Source organism: Bactrocera tryoni, chromosome 3 (genome assembly GCF_016617805.1).
Source record: "Bactrocera tryoni isolate S06 chromosome 3, CSIRO_BtryS06_freeze2, whole genome shotgun sequence".
Classification (NCBI taxonomy): domain Eukaryota; kingdom Metazoa; phylum Arthropoda; class Insecta; order Diptera; family Tephritidae; genus Bactrocera; species Bactrocera tryoni.
Genome location: NC_052501.1, coordinates 35,864,213 through 35,883,177, shown reverse-complemented (window position 1 = coordinate 35,883,177; position 18,965 = coordinate 35,864,213). Strand labels below are relative to the sequence as shown.

Here is an 18,965-nt window from a genome sequence, read left to right as displayed (position 1 = left end):
GTTTTAACAAAAGCTTTGCTTTAAAAATATGTAACTTGGCAGCGGGAGTATTTTTGGATTAGACTACGCAACCATGACCAGTTCCAGTTGTTTACATTTTTAGAGAGTTATGAAGTCACTTATGGTAAACATTGTTTTCTGGATATGACAATTTACAGAACTGAAAATAAACTTTCACTTCGTATTTAAGTAAACACAAATACTGCAAACTGAACTTATTATTTTGATTATGAAAGTCAGTGTCAACTTCCTTTATCCCAAGCTGTAATCACAGTCGTGCAGCGGTCATAAAATACAGCAGAGCTAGGTCGTGCTTCTTAGTTCAATTATGACTAGGCATACTTCAAATAAAAATTTTTCACCGAATTTCCACTATATTGTTTATATAAAAAAATATAAGAGAAGAAAAAACGTTCACTTCGGTCGCACCGAAGCTATAATACTCTTCAGAAATCCAAAAATATTCCTTAGAAGAATTATTCCGATCCGAACGATTTCTTTGAAGACTCTAGCATTGTCTAAGGAAACAATCCATGCCAAATTTTTTGACGATATCTTGTCATGACAAGGTTATCCATACAAACATTTTATTCCGTTCGTTTAGTTTGTATGGCTGCTACATTCTATAGTGGTCCGATATCAGCAATTCCGACAAATAGGGTAGCTTCTTGGTGAGAAAAGGATCGGTGCAAAGTTTCAAATCGATATTTCAAAAACTGAGGTACCAGTTCACATATATACAGACAGATATACGAACAGACCGACTTGCCTAAACACTCTCAGCTCGTCACGTTGTTTACATATGCATATATATATATATACTCTATAGGGTCTCGGACTCTGACAAACATCTTGGAAATTACCCTCGATTTCGCAATTTATGTCCATACTTATAACTCAAGAACGGCTGAACCGACTTGGTTGAAAATTGGTATGGAGGTAGCTTGGAACCTCGGGGCGGGCATAGGCTAATTTCTATAGTTTTATGTTATTAGTCACAGCAATTCAAAAATAAAAAAAATAAAATTTCTAAACATAGGCATGTGTTCAATATTCATGTAAGTTTCATTTGAACATTTTTTCTTCAAAAATCAAATTATAAAAATGAAAGTATGTCTGTATGTTCCGGGTAGCTCCGAAGCGGCTTGACCAATTTCAATGAAACTTTCAGGAAATCTTTAGATTGACCTGACGAGTAATTCTGTAAAGTTTGGTGACGATCAGAGCACTGTCAAATACAGTTTTTATTTACTATGATGATATTCTATTGTTTTATAACCCAAATTTGTCTTAACACATTAATTAAGGATTTTTAGGAATTCCAGGTAAGTTGTAGCGCCGCGAATGTATCCGTTTTCTAATGCGTTTTAAATTGATTATTACAACGGAAAATTTTCTTCACCAATCATATTTCTTCACAGAATCATTGTAATAAATAAAAACTGGCACCCAAAAAAGCAAGTATTGGTAAAAAAATCTCAAAATCATAGAATGTTAAGGAAAAAAGAGCAAATGAAACAGCTGATGATCGTGAGTTAGGCCTTGAGAAAAATCGTACAAGAATATCTACAAGAATAAATATAGCAGAAGAGCATGGATCATGGCTTCAACAAGATAGAGAAAAAAAATTTGTATCGCGAGCTACCGACACAATCCAAAAACATACGCAAAGACTTGATGCCAATCGTAACCAAATAGCTCAATTACAAAAAAAAAAAATAGATTTAAATCTTGCGGCGTTCAACTACAATAAGGATGATGATTACAATCACAAGGATCGGTGCAATGAACAAAGTTTGTACACATTGTGGTGCTTTGAAGTTCGCTAAAGAATCCCCTGGAATGTGCTGTTCGAACGGTAAAGTTATTTTGTCACCATTGATGAAGCCCTCTGAGCCACTTCTTAGTTACATTTCTAAGCGCACTTCAACTTCCAAACATTTTTTCAAAGTATCCGAAAGTATAATTCATGCTTCCAAATGACGTCCTTTGGAGCAACCAACATAGTGAACAATGCCGGTTACATGCCCACTTTTAAAGTGCAAGGTCAAATTTACCACAGAATTGGATCATTGCTCCCAATTCAATTTTTTTCACCGCTAATGAAGCTGCAGAAGCTGATCGGCGTTGGGCAATCAGTACTTAATGTTTCATGAACACAACAGCCTCATATGTTCATTCAAAACAGCTCTAGACCAGATGCCGATAGATGATTATAAGGTTGTGATAAGAACAGACAAAACACAACCCGGGGAGCATAAGCGGCGATTCAATGCACCGGTAAAAGATGACGTTGCAGTGGTTATGGTCGAAACAGAATTCGAGTGACGCGATGTGATCATTCATCTCCGAAATGAAAACCTTCGACGCGTTGCGGAAACGCACCGATTATATGATGCATTACAGTATCCAGTTCTTTTTCCACGTGACGAAGATGGTTACCATTTTAATGTAATGCAAGTGAATTTAAATAATGAACCAACAAAAAAAGTTTCTTACATGAACTTTTATGCCTACCGCCTTATGATCCGACAAAATGAATTTAATCATTTGTTAAAATGCCGTGAACTATTCCATCAATTTGTAGTCGACATATACGCAAAAATTGAAAGTGAACGTCTTCTGTTTATTCAGTTGAATCAACGAAAGCTACGCGCGAGAAATAGATTCGCTTACGTGATGCGATTAATAATGATGAAAATGCTGCAAATATTGGCCAAGTGGTGATTTTGCCAGCAAAGTAAACCGGCAGTCCTCGACATATGAACGCATCCGCCCAAGATGCTATGACTTACGTGCGCAAGTACGGACGACCGGATCTCTTCATTACTTTCACGTGCAATCCAACTTGGAAAGACATCACTTAGACGCCGAACAAAATTCAACGCATAGACACGTTCTCCTTGCACGAGTATTCAAACAAAAGCAAGCAAAATCTAGCTCGGCGAAGCGGGCTGAGTACGCTAGTACAAAATAAAATATCACAGCTACTTGCAGGGCACAGTGGTTTTTGTTTACATACACATATGTATGTATATATGAATTATAGTGATAGTTGTAACTGAATAAGAAAAGATTGAATCATAATTTGAGATGAGTGCATATTAGCTGACAATTATTCCCGAAGCAATGCACAAACAATGCAAGATTTAAAAGGAACTATCAAGTCAGTGCTTCTGCGTAGTATCTGGGTTATAGCCGTCAATCTTGCAATTAAATTCTATGGAATTACCATATGATCAGATATAGGGCGTGAGACGTGCCCTCTTTTGCTCTACTCTACACTGTTATTCATTATAGCAAGATGCATATACATACATATATGTGTAACGATATACGATGCAGATGCAGAGACTGTGAATATGTTGTCACATTATACATATTTATGCATGTACCACATATTCCTTAAGTGATTTATCAATAAAATACGTAGTCTGCCAATTTAACTATTCCATTATATTGTTATCGCGATAAATGATATCCTTGACAACAAAGAGCGAGCGGAGCCGAGGGTGTAGACTAGTTTCTAATAAAATCATGTTATTTGTATCCAAAACAAAACCAGTTAAAGTCAAATTTGATTAAAAATTATATGAAAATAAAAAATATAACAAAAAGTTGCGTATACGACTTGTTGATCCGAAGAAATACCCATCTAACTAGTTCTATGTATGTATGTGTGTATATACAAAATAGTTGAGAAGTTGGAAAGCAATTGCAAGAGCGTTTATATTATATTTAAAAATAAAGTACAATATACAACATCTGATCAAATTTGACTGACAAAAACATTTCTACGTATTTTAATAATCTCAATCAATCAAGCTTTATTAATTAGGCGTATTTTATTTGACCGTCTTAAGCTAATAGCTCAATCGTTGATTTGAAAAAAATCACCGTATATATAGTACATCAGATTCGAAGCCATTTACATATGTATGTGAAAAGAGAACGCTTTTCGCATTTGCACTTACATATATTTGTAGAGCGTCGAAAACAGAGGCACCTACTGAATGTAGGTTACAAAAATATCAAACAAAAAGTCTTTACACCAAACCTCGATACTATACGTGTTGTCTATATACTTACATACATATGTATGTAAATAAAAATGAATCGCCAAACTGTATGTACGCTCATAACTTCCATACGACTGAATCAAATTTGATAATTCTTTTTTTGATATGAATAAATATGCGATATATTTTTAAGCGTTTTAATTAACTTGGGGAATGTTTAGTTTAGTATATCATTTTGAAGAGGTTTTGCGCAAAGGGCGAGGGGGCTGGGGGCTTGCTACCCCCGTCATTTGAAAGGTAATGAATGAAGCTTTTGAATAATAGCACCCTTCTCCCCTTAGGACCACGGGGGGCTCTAGGGTGGCCTCCTGAAAATGGTGTAAAATCGTAGTTTTTCCATACAATTTTCACTAATTATTATAAAATTTATGTATTTTTACGCATAGAGTGACTCTATGTTTAGTATTTTTAATATTTCAATGAATTAAAGTGGAAATACACTTTATTTAAATAATAAAAACACTGAAAATTAAAAATTGTATATGTATCGGTAATAATGCATACAAGTAGTTGAAGTACCAAGATAACCCAACCAACCATTTATACAAGACCCCCTAAATAATCAAATTGGGTTTTCATTTGTGTTTTAGGTTTTTTATTTTGTGTTATAGACATATGTAATAACACCCAGTAAAGAAATAAATGGGTCTGTATTTTTTTTTTGATTTCCCGCCTCCATAAAAACTCTACTATAACATCAGCAAAGTTTGCCGGATTATTATAGTTGTCTTTATAAAAAAATCTCTTCACTACACGCCAATGGGACTCGATTCTTTGGGTGTGTGTGCCATCCTCGGCGATGAAAAGATTCCCAGGGTCGCTATGGTTAACCTTTTTATGGATGTAACCATATTCAGGGAGGCATTCATATGCGCGCCAAAAATCTGTCCTTATGGTTGTTCCTTCTAGTACATTTTTACGAATAAGAGGGATGAGGACCTCAGCGGAACGTACATTGTCTGGGCATACCTCCAGTCTGAGGTCCTCACTGCCATCCTCTATCATACCCAGCACCCAATGCCCTTCTACGCGTCTTCCTGAAAAAAAGAAAAGTATTTGAATAAACATAATTGCATTATGTATAAATTATTATTATTACCTTTGTTATATTTCCGTTTCCCGAATTTACTTTCGTCAATCTGCACTATCTTACCTGGACCACCAATCTTCCCTTTGAATTCTTGGTGGTCTAACTGAAATATAACTACCGCTTCTCTGCAGTAGCTATACCAGTCGGAGATAGTGGCAGATGACAATTTCTTTCCCACGCTCGCATAATTCTCCCTATAAATATCTTCCCGCGTAAAGCGGTGGGCGAAGCAGTACATTAGGTAAAACACTTGGGGAAAGCTTAATTTTACGCCTTCAAACCGCGTTCCCGCTGCCCTTTAAATAAGGGACTTCGTCCTACAATTGCCCCTAGAGCATTTGAAGTATCCTACTGGGTGGCGTTTGTCCAATGCCATTTTGGTTTTGTGAATGGTACAAAGCCGGCTTTTCGGCAACAAACCGTATACCTCGGCAAATGCTACACACAATTTATGTGAGCTCAAGTATTCGACCATTTTCACTTTATTCCACTGCTGTATTGTGGTAGCATCAGGACTCATTACTGCTGCAGCGCTCGTCGATGCAATATCATCATCTTTGAAAAAATTAGATATTATTTTATATAATACTGTTTTCAAAGAAAATTTCAAAGCTCTCTGAAAAGCGCAGCAGGCGAAAATTTGTAATAAAAAATCGCGCGATTAGCACGCGAATATAGTATAATAAAAATTTGAATTCCATTGAAATCAAAATACCGTTAATGCAGAAGTAACCCAACCAACATTTTTTCCATAATACTAACGTATTACTCCATTATTAAAATATATAGCATAACCTTAATTGAGCGTGGCCCTAAGGATCCACCACCCCACCCCACCACTTTTCACATGTGTTAATACTTACAACCATCGATCCGAAACGAGTCCTATGTAAAGTAACCAAAATGTATATAAGACCTACCATTTTGATTCGTTGGGTTATTACTGTCTTCCTTTTCTGCTTATTTTCTTCGTCGTTTGACAGTTCATATTCAGTAATTTTGCTTACATTTAAAGGAACAGTATCACACGTAATTTAAAGCTGTTTTATTTATTAAATTGTACATAAAATTGCAACTTAAAATTCATAATTTATCATTAATTCAATTAAATATATTTCAAAGAATGTATGTGTGTTAAATTGGTTAAATTTTTTGCAAGCAGTGCAACAAAAACTTCAAAAGAAGAGAGCCAATGTTTGAGCAAATGTGAAAATGTGCGTTTTTGCTTACTTATATCTAAAAAACAAATTAACATTTAACAATAAATTTACATTTAAACCAAAGTTTAATTCATTGGCTATCCGTGCTATATAAATTTAAAAAAACCGTGCACACATTTAAGAGGAATAAGCAATGAAAATGAGATACTAGAGTAAACCCAACCCATATGTCTTTATCAGAGAACGTATATTTATAGAGAAGGTTCACGATGACGAAAATTTAGGGATATTTCAATTTTGGGATATTTACTGTTTTGGATGAGCGTGTTTCACCACAGAAAATTATTAGCGTGTTTCACCACTTAACATCAGGGGACACGAAAATAGCAGAATTGAGCATTTTCAGTGTTAAATGAGAAAAGTAATAATTCCAATGTTAAGGAATGTACGCTTACAGATTCGCATATTTACTATGCGCAAACGATGCTGCATATATGTATGTAATTTATAGATCGGTATACATATGTATGTATGTATGTATATTTGTTATGAAAGCACATAAGTATGTACATATGTATATATTTTAAAACTGAGCTATTTATTGATGAATTCCATAAAATCTTTGCAAATATATAATTCAATAAGATTTGTATTACTATCTAATTATGCATTTTATATAGGTTTGGTACGACATTCATATGTATAATAATATACTTAAATAAATACAGGTGTCTCCTATCTAATTGTGTAAACATAAGTCTCACGCCTCCACTGGTGTTCGACCAGGGAGAGTGGTATTGTATCATTCGTCATTTCATCAAATAAAATTGTGATCCCATTTTTTTAAAAAACAACGCATTGTGTACAGAGAATCTTCTTTCCGGAGTGAAAACGTAAGTGTAAAACTTATCTACTAAGATTGTAAGAAACTAGAATTAAAAGTTGAATAATTGGGAACAAAACCAACTTTATTAAAAACAAGTGTGTTTTTTTCTTATTTTGTTTTGCCGTGCGAAGCAGGCACCGGGTCAGCTTCTATCTACATAAAATGCTCATTTGTCGGAACCGCCGATATCAGACAACCTTTACGTATAGCTTCCACACAACCTGACCGATTGAGCTCAAGTCCATTTTTTATTATTTTTTTGTACTTATGCTAATTATAAAATACTAACAAGCAATTATATTCTAATTAATTAGTAGAAATACTTAAAGGCTAAATGTTAAGAAATAAACTTCTTGCGTTTCAACCGGATTTCTCGCCCAGCAGTTTCGATGAGTCTCGGCTTCCTCTTTAACGTGCTGTCTGAGCCTTTGCAATTTTTGAGATTTCATTTACCACTGAATTCACGCCTAGATCACGGTGCAGATCTAACATACCAAGGAGCGTTAACTAAAGTCCTTAATACCATATTTTGAAATCCCTGAATGCTTACAATACAGCTTTGACTTGAGCAACCCCATAGTTGGACTCCGTAGGTCCAAACTGGGTTGTATGCTAACAATTTGTTTTGAACTGATAGAGTGGATTTTCTTGGTACTTAGCACTGTTATGGTGTGGTATGGGAGTATTATTTATATAAATCGGACGATATGTAGTTTAATTTGATGCGCCACTTAGATGCCCACTTGATAATTGCATAGACTGCTGTCTGCACTCGTCGAATAGATACTGAAGTTGACTCTTTGCTAACAAAGCTGCGTCATCCGCAAAAATCGCTGTCAGACCTTGCGTCAGATGGGAAGTCATTGGTAAAAAGCAAATAAAGCATTGGCCTCAACACACTTCCTTGTGAAACCGCCGCATCTATCCGTTGCAAGTACGAGTATGCATCCTCTTATTTAATGCGGAAGTATATTTCTTTTAAGTAGGAAACAATTATTTCGAATCATTGTTTGGGTAGCAAGTATTTCAATTTGAGCAGCAGACCCGAATGCCAAACTTTGTCAAAAGATTGAGACACGTCCAAGAAAAGAAGGCCGCTGTACAAACGTTCTTTTTATCCATTGTATTTTCAACTCAACTCCTTGTATGGAAACGGTATTTTTACAGATTATTATTAAAGGCATCTACAATCTCCGAACATGTTGCTCAGATCGGAGGAGTTCAGCGTATATGTAGCTGTCTTTTACAAAAACCAAGAAAACTGTCTTTTTATGCTATAAAAACTTTTTCAATAGTCCTTTTTGACAGATCATGCGTGAGTCGTGTCGAGCTGTCATATTATTTTAGTTCAGTATTGTGGAACTAATGTCGATTCGGTACAGTTCGAAGCAACTCGGACTGTCGTATGGAATGACTTGGCACATTTTTTGTCGAGATCTTGAAAGATCAAATTTCGTTCAGCGATGAGGCCATTTCTGGCTCAATGGGTATGTAAGTCCCCAAATTTGCCGTATTTGTGACGAAGAGCAACATGAAGAGATTCAAAAGCTGTCAGTTGATCTAGATAAAACAACGGTTTGGTGTGGTTTGTGGGTTTGTGGAATCATCGGTCCATATTTCTTCAAAAATGATGGTCGTGATCTCGGCGACATTTGGTTTCAGCAAGACGGCGTCACTTCACTTCCCATACATCGCATCAATCAATGGATTTACTGAAAAAACACTTGAGCACATAATATCACGTTCTGGGCCGGTCGATTGGCCACCAAGATTGTGTGATATCACAACGTTGGACATTTTCCTGTGGGAATATGTAAAGCCTAAAGTCTATGCAAACAAGCCCGCTTCGATGCACGCCTTGGAGAAAAACATCACGCTTGTCATTCGCCAATTACCAGTCAAACTGCTCGAACGTGTCATCGAAAATTGGACTCAACGAATGAAACATCTAAGACGTAGCCGTTGCCAAAAAAATGCGAAAAGATGTTCCTTAGAATGATAATAGACATAAGGTTTTAAGTTTCTAAGTTTTTTCTTTTTAAAATATTGTTGGAATAAAATTTGATATGCCTATTGCCATAGAGTATCATTTGCAGCTCAATATACATACATATGTATATGCTCAAGGTGATTTCCTTTTTCTATTTATTGTTTCAGATTTTCTGCAAGATCGCGTTCAAATGCCAAAGATTTCAATGAAATCCAAAAAATGAATGTAATACTTGGTAAAAATAAAAAAATATTTCATAACAATTTTTTTCCGGGCTGTAAAGCTAAGATAAGTATACTGAGTTAAATGTAATTAAAAGCATATTTCTTTAACAAAGGAATTTTATGGATCTATGGTAAGTAAGCACTGTACAAAACCAAATACATATATAGTAATAAATCAATTGTTGCCAACCGCTCGAAAAAATCATGACTTCTATTAGTTTTCTTTTGTTGTCAGAAATTGTCGGAAAAGTAGTGATTAGTTTGCGAATATAAAATTTATGTGCGCCTGCAGCAAAGTAAAGAAACGTATTTAATATCCTTTATTAGACCGTTGTAAGGAAACTGTGCCTGTGTATATTAGTGCTCGCATTTAAGCCGATAGTCGTTGTCTGGCTTACTTGGCCAAAGCAATCATTGGAAATGAGTGAGATGAGTTGCCGTTGTACTGACGTAGAAAATTAATAAGTATAGTCCGATGGAAGCAAGTTCATTAATGCTTATCAACTCGAATGGTAATTGAATTTTATTTGAATTAATGGAAAGAAATAACTACATATGTATATACATATAAATGTTATGAAGGCAAAGTTTGATTAGTTTGAATGAAAAGGTGAAGTAGACTCAGAACAAGTTGAGATATGTACGTTTGTATGTAAGTATATGTGTGTCCCTATTTTAACAAGGAAGTTGCTAAGTTGGGCGGAATTGTAAAATGTTTACAATCATATTGTAGGTATAATTTATAATTGAAGAACAACCCAAAAGTAACTGACAGAAAAAAAACTTCCGAGTTCTATCCTGACAAAATACTGCAGCTCCGAAGTACCCTGTCTAGCAGGCTGATGAGTAATGCTGTCCAACAAGAAAAACATGAACCTTCGTCATCAAATACCTCCCCAAAACTTATTGGCATCTGCTAAAGAAGATTGTAGCAGATTTTTCGTGGTAGAAGATATGTGGATATGGGAACCCAATACTGATCACTCTATACTGCATTCTTGTTTGAGGTAAGGAAAGGAAATGGAAACCAAAGCTTTCTCAAGACAAATTCTCTGCTTGATTAGTATGAGCACTTAATGGATGAATTTATTACGAAACCCTTATAAGTACATTTCATGTTATTCCAGTGAAGAAAATTAAGAGTTTTAAGTTGTCTAAAATCCACTGTTGCATTTTATGTTAAATTTTTAAGAATTTATGGCAAGAGATAGTGGTGCATGGCGTTAATTTCTTATTTTCAAGACGATACTATCGAAAAGCCATTCTAAAACCGAAAATTGTAAAATATACTTTAAATGCTCTAAGTTAGTCGTTGAAGCGTAAATCTTTTGTTCCAAACCGTCCGGTTAATTGTTCAAAGCAATAGAAATTTTGGGTGCTGTTTTAGCCTAAGTCACTCACCTTTCAATTCTAGATCTTTAAGCAAGCACAAATTTGTCAGTTATCCTATTCGATTTTTTAACTATAAAACTCGCTCCTCTGTTGAATTTAATTTTTAACACTTGTTAGGTTTCTGAAATACTTTTGAACTTCTATAGCTATTCATATTGTTAAACTGGTAAGAAAAGGGCTTGATTCGTACTGCAAATTATTTTACAACTACATATGCTAATTTCCTTCCCTTATTTTTATTGTACTCATTTCATTACCTGCTTCATCTGCTAATTCGACTACGCTAGCTTCCCCACAGCGCTTGGTTGCGCATCGTCGCGCTTAGGAAAATATTATTACGGCACGGAAAGCACTTAAGCTACGCATAATAATAATAAAATTAAATTACAGCCTCACAGCAACAGCAGGAGCGGCACAGCCGAACGCCAGAAGCCATTGAGAAATGCTGCAAAAAGGTCACAGCACGCAAACAGATCGACGAACGGTAAGCGGGCAAAGAACAGAATCGCTTTTTATGCGAAGATGGCAGCTGTGAGCATACACAGTTATTTGGTATGTCAGCGCTGCGGCAATGGAGCATTGCCAGTCACTAACTGCGTATTGTGCGGTGAAAGGCAGCACACCGGTGGCGTATACGTAACATTTAATGGTGAAGAGCAATATTTAACTAAACGGCGACGCAGGTGTCTGTATGAGTACGTATATAATAAATATATAAAGCATATATAAATTTCAGAGATGTCGTTATATTTGGTTATGCTTGTAGTTGCTAGAACTTACCCTTGCTCTACTTCCCCTCGGCGGTTGGGATCCAGCTCGGGACTTCCGCTCATGAATCAAATGTGAAATATATCTGCAAAAAGAGAATGTAAGAAGAGCAGATATAAAATGAAATGTGCAAGGCGAACATAGATAGATATTTTATTACATACATTTGTTTGTGTGGTTGTAAAGCTATTTGCAATTGGTTAGTAAAAGTTTATCGAAAACTGCTGCTTTGTATGGGGCTCATGCTAATAGAACATATTTTTTATATTTGCAAGCGCTTATATGCACTTGTGTATGCTATAATTTTTATTCTATATTTGTTGAACTTTCGCTATTCAATTCCAGTTTGAATTTGCATTTGTTTACATACATATAGTACCACCTGACCGTGCTTCAGTGACTGTCTACTTATGTTAATAAAACGTAAATTGAAAATTTTTTATTACATAGTCCCATACGCAGCACTTATGTATGCACAGACATACATTTGTGATTTTTTTTTTATACATCACTGTTTATTGGATGCGGGCTTTACATATCTGTGGACATTTGGAAAACCCACTTAATTCTAAAAACCAAATTTTACAGGAGAGCGAAAAAACACATTTAACTGTTAACAAAACTTTTGTTAATACATATTAAAAAGAAATAGGACCATTACATAAAAAGGTCATGATTTCTTATGATTTTCAAGTTAACTATCTTCGACTAACCGCAACAGTTTTATTTTAAACCAAGTTTAAACGAAATAAGTGCTTCTTCCAAGCTGATTTTAGAAAAAAATATCCGCTTATGTCAGGTAAGAGCATTTACAAAAATCACCTGAGACGAAAAATTTCACAAAATTTTTAACCTAATAGGTTACTTAAGTTCCTTTTTCAAACATTTTAATGACACATACCAGACTTAAGAGGATACTCTAAAATTAGTTTTTATTTATAAAAGACAAAACATGCAAGTTCTTTATGTAATTTACAATAAAAAACTAATAAGTAAAGATTTAAAATAATTTGCATTTAACAAAAGAATTTTTAAACAATAAAAGAAAATTAACATCAAACAAATATATATTTTTGAATTTTATTAATTAAATTTTTAGAGATTTTCTTCAATTTCATCCAAATCTGAATCTATTTCAACCACGGATTCTCCTTCAACTTTAAGATTTCGGTAAAAACTGTGCAGCTCTGGGTTGACCAACGGCAACATATCTAGCAAATCGCGTTTTTTTTTGTGGAAATAGGGAGAGGACCCGTATAAGATTTTGCAAGCTCATAGTTTTGATATCTTTTACGCCGTGCTTTTATGTTTAATTCCTTAAATGGATCGTCCAAGCCAAGAGAATATTTGTAGCGTATCAGTCCAGGGTCCTTTTTCACATACCGCAACCACCTTACAAGCTTCCACTCAAACTTTTCACCTAAAAAATTATAAGAAATAATAAGTTTTAAATAAGAAATAAGCAAAATACTAATATTAATACTATTACTTATAAGTAAAATACTAACTTTCGGTGTTATTGTTTCTCCAGGTATATTTGTCTTTCATCAATGCATTGAAATTGTAGAATTCTTCTTGCTTCATCTCCTGAGTAATATACTATTTGTTTGTAGCAGCAATTAAATTTGACCAGTCATGGGGATGTTGAACAGAAACAGAAGTGTATTTCTTTTTCTTTTCATTCTAGTTGGGTATGACCAACAACCAGAAACTTGTGATCAATTGTTTCAATTGTGGGATGATCTTCCAACACCTTTGCAAATATAGCACAAATATACGAGTGACGATTTTGACCAGTGCATGAATCACTGTATAAAATGACATGCTTTAAGTCATTAGATAAGCTTGCGAGGCACTTATAAATGCAAGAGCCGATGTCATTAGCTCCACGCTTCGCAATAGCTTCAGGCAAAATGTAGCAGTTGGCCTTGTTGGTGGCACCATCATGAATAGTTAAGTTGAAGGTCCACAAGGGACGTTTATAAAGATATCGTTTTGAAATTTTGTAAACGTCATTTTCTCTTCAAGAAGCTGCTCATTTGTCTGAACGGCCGATATCGGACCACTATAACATATAGCTGCCATACAAACTGAACGATCGGAATCAAATGCTTGTATGGAAAACTTTCACATTTGACAAGATATATTCACGAAATTTGGTATATGTTATTTTCTAAAGCAACTATGTAATCTCCGAGGAAAATGTTCAGATCGGTTGACTATAGCATATAGCTGCCATACAAACTGAACGATCGGAATCGAGTTCTTGTATGGACAACTTTCACATTTGACAAGATATATTCACGAAATTTGGTATATATTATTTCCTAAAGCAAGAATGTAATCTCCGAAGAAATTGATAAGATCGGTTGACTATAGCATATAGCTTCCACACAAACTGAACACATAGTTACTGACAGAAATGCTCCTGTGAAGGGTATTTAGCTTCGGTGCAACCGAAGTTAACGTTTTTTCTTGTTTAATTGTAAAGTAATCTCAGCTTTTTCCTCCATATTCTCAGTGTTTTTAATTTTTTCTTTCAATGTTTCGCATTGGGTACATAAATCAAGCTGGGGTTTTTTAAATTTAATGTCTAAAGTTTTAAATATTTCCTGAAATTTTGATTCTGACACCGGATTAGAAATATTTTCTTTATACAATCTATAGAGTGATGCCTGATTAAGTCCTCGTTGGAAATAGATCTTGGTAGTATGACGCCGACTGTAATGGCTTTCATATTTTGGTATAGAGTTTATAAAGATCAAAACTTCGTTATGCTTCTCAACCGTAAGCTTGTTGCTTGGAGCACTCCATCCCCGGCGGTCATTAGGAGGGACTCCGCCGTATTCCGGTTGTATTTTGTACATACAAATAGTTTTGATTCTCTGTTCTGTTTCGCCATACAATTGAAGGAAACATTTCTTGCAAACTTTTGTGTTTTCGGAATTAGTTTCGAAGTGGTAAATAAAAACGTACTCTCTCTTGTTCGGGTTATCTAAGGTGGCAGTTTTTTTTGTGCTGAACGCCAATTAGGCTTGATAGTATTTGCCGACGTGAGTTATAGTCCCTATTCCAATAACTTTTAAAGAGGATGGTTTGTTCTTCGAAGCTAATTTTTGTTTTGCATTTCATTCTACATTCCCCCAGAACTTGTATATTTGTGTAATCACTGCAGTTTTTTCCAGACTTTTTGTATTCCTTGTTTAAATTTCGACCTGGTTTTTTAGTTTGTTTTGGTGATTTATTAGGAGTAGAAAAAAGCTCGGCCTCATTCAAACCAGGTGAGACAAAATTATTGATGTTCGCTTCTAATACATTTGCCGTAATTTGTATGCTTTCGGTGGTGACATTCAGCTCAGAATTTTCACCTGAAGGTACAAAATCTGAGTCTAAAAAATCCGTTTCATGAAAGACGTCTTCTTCAGACTCGCTTTGACTTGTAAATTCGTCAGAAACCTTGCGTTGTTGCGACTCAGAACGAACACGTGATATGCTAACTTCAAAGGAAAGTGGGGTTAAATCACTGTCCGTAACTCGCATTTGCTGATCTGCCACTAAACTTTCAGAGGTTGTCTCTGTTGAATTGGATTTTAATATGTCTGTGTCTTTTTTGGCAATTTTCTTGTCATATTTGCAAGAATCTGTCCCCTTTTCATTGTAAAAACAACTTATCTGACAAATTTTTGTTATATTTGCATTTAAAAAAACACCTAAGTTCAATTAAAATACCCGCAGACTTAGCCGTTCTGTTCGGAAAATTTCAGAAAATGCTCTTAGCAGGACATAAGATGTGTTAACACGGCGAGAGGTGATCATAAAATAATTTCTAAAATAAACTGAACTCCTTTTATATTGGTATTATTTCAAGTTCTGCCCGAGAAAAAAGTACTTACACCAAATTAAGTTCTTTTTCCAAAAGCAAAATAAAAAAAAAAAAAAGCGTCGAATCAAGTTGACTTAAGATGGTTTTCTAAACGATAGTTAGAGGTTTATTTAGAATGTTTTTTCTCTTTTCTATCTTATCTGACTTAAATTGTTTTCGCAAATGCACCAGAAAAAAATATCGACTTAAGATGCTTTTTCAAAATTCATATCTCCGTCGCTAATCACGCTATCAGTACGCCGATAAGACAGAAATGACCGTTATGAAAATGTGCTTTTTGGGTAAAGAAATGGGAAAATTTATTTATCTCGACTTAAGCGGGTTTTCCAAAAGTCCACAGATATGTGTATCTTTAGTAAATAGTATTGATGATATCATATAAATGAAACATAATTTTCATGATTTATATAGAAGTTTCTACTGTTGCTGGAATCAATAGTTTTATTTTGTTATTTTTATAAATAATATTTGAGACATATAAAATTATATAAAAGTCTATTTGCACCCAGAAATTTTCGGATTTTCGAAAAATTAGATTATCATTATTAAATAATTTCGGTACCCCAAAATGAACATTTCATTTTGTTTGCAAAAACCTTTTTATAAAGTGTATTAAACTTATTTTAAGTCATTCCGTCAACGTTATACCTGCAAATTTCATAACATTTAATACCACAATAAAGAAAATTTGAGCGGATATTTAAACGCCTTTTTGATTAAAATATAGTTGTTTTGCATAAAAAAATTTTACTGGCTCGAAGCTTTGAAAATAACCCACTACATTTTCTTTAAAATTATTTGTCCGGGTTAGAATCCAAATTCAACTTTTTTCAGAAAGGGGGTGAAAAACATTGTCAGTCATATTAGCAATTATCCAGCTTTTAACGCTGCACATTACTACTTTCCGTACACTTTATGTAAATGTGAAGGGAAAGAGAAGAAGAAGTGGGCTTTCTAGAACATACAACGTTACCTGGTGTTTTATTAAATCTATCGTTGTTGCAATGAAACCTCACACACGCCAAGTACACACATGCTTCAACTGGTGGTAGCGCTTATGCATTATTGCATACACATCAGCGTCAGTAATGTTGTTTATAGCGTTATAAGTACAGCAGTGTGCAACTTACACATTTGTACAGCAGTGTGCAACTTACAGAATTTTGCTGCACTTTTAGAACGCAACAAGTCAAAAAAGTTAAAATTTTGGAGGAACTACGGTTTTTTCTAATGTTATTATCTTATAACATATGCGAAAGCTTTCCCTCTCTCATTGCTTTTCAAGTCAGTCAAAGGAGAGACATATGCAAACACACGAAAATATTTGGATTGAAAAAATATGAAAGCCTCACTGAAAGCATTTACCAAAACTTTGACAAAACCGCTGTTTAGTAACCAAATCTCAATAGTAATCCAGCTCTCTGAGGTTTTCAAAAAGGTTATGTAAATAGGCATTTGGTTATAAAAGTTTCTAATTACAAATTTGCGTACTGTGTGGGTACACAAATATGAAAGCTTCACTGAAAATATTAAAATGTAATGAAAGATTATAACTCAAAGGTCTTCTAAACTTCAGCCCCAGGGACATAAAACACATTCAATTATTATTTTTACTAATAATAAGGAAGTTATGTATTAAGAATAAAAGTAATGATTTCAGCAACGGAGGCAACCAATTTGTTATAACGCTCTCACTGCAACTGACAAGTAATTTACCAAGCCACTTGGTAGGGATGCAAATGCAGTGAAAGGCGACCAAAGCTGCACTTGCGCCAGTTGAATCAACAGTTCCGGAGAGCCGATGCCATATAAAACATAAGCGGTTATAAGCGTGTTAGTCCTTTTGTGCCACTATGTTTTGGAGTGCGGTGCTAGGCCTTTATGAAGCTCTTTTACATGAAAAGCGCGAGAGGAGCACAGAAAGTAACAAAAAAGTTTCTTTAATTGGCCTTGGTTATTGGTATTTTGCTTTGGAGTAAACATAAAGCATAACGTGATATTATCATTCCGATTCTATACGATAGCGTCTGTTAAAAATTAATCTCTCGAACAAAATCAGCCCGAACCCGAGCTCTGCGCTAATTATATAATTATATATTAGTGTTTATGAACATAGGTGATACAAGATGTATAATTTAACCTATATATATACATACATACATTTAGGAGCCCGTTCTTTGTCAAGGTGATTGTTGAGCAAATGCCTGTTGAACTTTCAGCCTTTGACATAAAAATAAGAACCCAACGTAAACGACCTTGCCTAAATCATTTTAATATTTTTTAAATGGGATTATTTGTTCTTTTGTCATAACATTTTTAACTGCAAAGCAAGTAAAGCTATAACTTTGAAAAGATGGTACTCTAATACAAAATTTTCCGGTCTACAAAAACGGTCAAGACCATTTTTTGCTTACAAACGTTTCTGCAAAACTTATATGCAGTAAAATTTATATATCAAATATGCAGTACACAATGTCGTATGAGTAACGCAAAATGTATAAATCGCTGGTATGAATACTCAGGTTATTTGATGCGTTATTTAATTGCGTATAACTTTTAAAGAATATTTTTAAGAAAAAAATCTTAAAATTTGTGTTGCATAGCGGCAAATTTTTTTATAACATTATCGTTCACCGAAGTGTTACATTTACTTGCTTAATGTAGAATATCAAAAAGTGTCATGTTATATACATGGCAGATGGTTTAAATCGAAATGAATAACAAAAACTGAAACCTCGGCAAGTGTTACCAAAAAAACAATCAACATGGGAAATAACGGACACCCTAATAGACATACATATATATATCTTTTCGTCTATACATATGCATATACATCAAAGCTACTAAGATTATACTTTCGCTACCAATCTTACTCCGAAGTATTTTAGACTTCTGCTTAGCAGTCTCTTCCACACTTCCATTTGCTTACTTTAAAATTTATAAACATTGAGGTGAGTGGCTCTGTACATCTTCTGTATGTATGTATTAGAAAGCTTTTTTTATAGCAGTGTGAATGTAAGGAAATCGTTTCACGTAATGGGGGCGCTGAGAAGTTCCCAAATGTGTGTATATGTATGCTCGGTTTTTATTTATGTGCCGATGCCTGATATGGTTTTGTTGTTTAGTCAGCTTTGTTTTTACTATTTTTTCTCCTTTTATTTAGTTGCTTCTATTTACATAGCACTCTTTTTTTGCCTTTATTGTTGTTGTGCACTGTCTTGTTATGCTTTCGGGCGAATTTTTATGTATTTTTACCATGAGCACAACACTAATGCTGCTGCATTCTCACACATACTTCCGCACATTAATACTTTAGTGTAGATATGTGTATGGGACAGATGTTAAGCGTATTGTTCGCCAAGCAGACAGTACAAGGAGTCTGGTAGAGAGTGAAGTAGACCATGCAGCAAAGCCGGAAGGAAGCTACAGGCGTCAAGTCATTGAACTTGCCAGGTGAGTGTTATAATCCAAACAACTTACATGCCTATACATA

General features: G+C 34.6%; 1 protein-coding gene across 2 annotated transcripts in view; it reads right to left on the bottom strand.

Annotated features, from left to right (window-relative positions):
* Positions 1-18,965, bottom strand: part of LOC120772868 (probable cytochrome P450 4aa1) — a 40,906-nt gene that overhangs the window by 1,949 nt on the left and 19,992 nt on the right. The window lies entirely within an intron of this gene.